The sequence below is a fragment of the Cynoglossus semilaevis genome, chromosome 1 (genome assembly GCF_000523025.1).
Source record: "Cynoglossus semilaevis isolate Cse_v1.0 chromosome 1, Cse_v1.0, whole genome shotgun sequence".
In the NCBI taxonomy this organism is placed as follows: domain Eukaryota; kingdom Metazoa; phylum Chordata; class Actinopteri; order Pleuronectiformes; family Cynoglossidae; genus Cynoglossus; species Cynoglossus semilaevis.
The window spans coordinates 21030210-21030596 of NC_024307.1; the positions used below are offsets into that span (position 1 = coordinate 21030210).

The 387-nt window shown below is 42.4% G+C and overlaps 1 protein-coding gene across 2 annotated transcripts in view; it reads right to left on the reverse strand.

The window, feature by feature from the left end:
• pcxb (pyruvate carboxylase b) overlaps positions 1-387 on the reverse strand; it is a 236066-nt gene that overhangs the window by 65148 nt on the left and 170531 nt on the right. The window lies entirely within an intron of this gene.

Below are 387 nucleotides of genomic sequence, written 5' to 3' on the forward strand. Positions count from 1 at the left end.
CTCTCCACAGCAGCCTCAATCTCTGCTGGCTCATGCTCCACATCTTCATCATTCGAGTCTTTCTATCACTCTCACTCAAATGCTTGATGCGGCCTGACACAGATTGCAGTTCTCTCTTCTCCACCTTGGATGTTACGTCTGTTTATTTTCATCAGATAAAGACATGAGGAGCCAATTGAACTTATGGGGGGGTAAAAGCATGATTTCCAAAACCCACATGAACAGACCGAGTGCAGGGTAGGAAATAAAGACCAAAAAAAAAAAAAACCAAAACAGAGAAAAGAAACAGAAAATCCCCAGTAGGAGAGGTTGTTTCTAAAAATACAACACAACCCTTCCCTGCATTCTGTTCCTCTTTTTCCTCCCCCTTCTTTTTTTGCTTTTCCC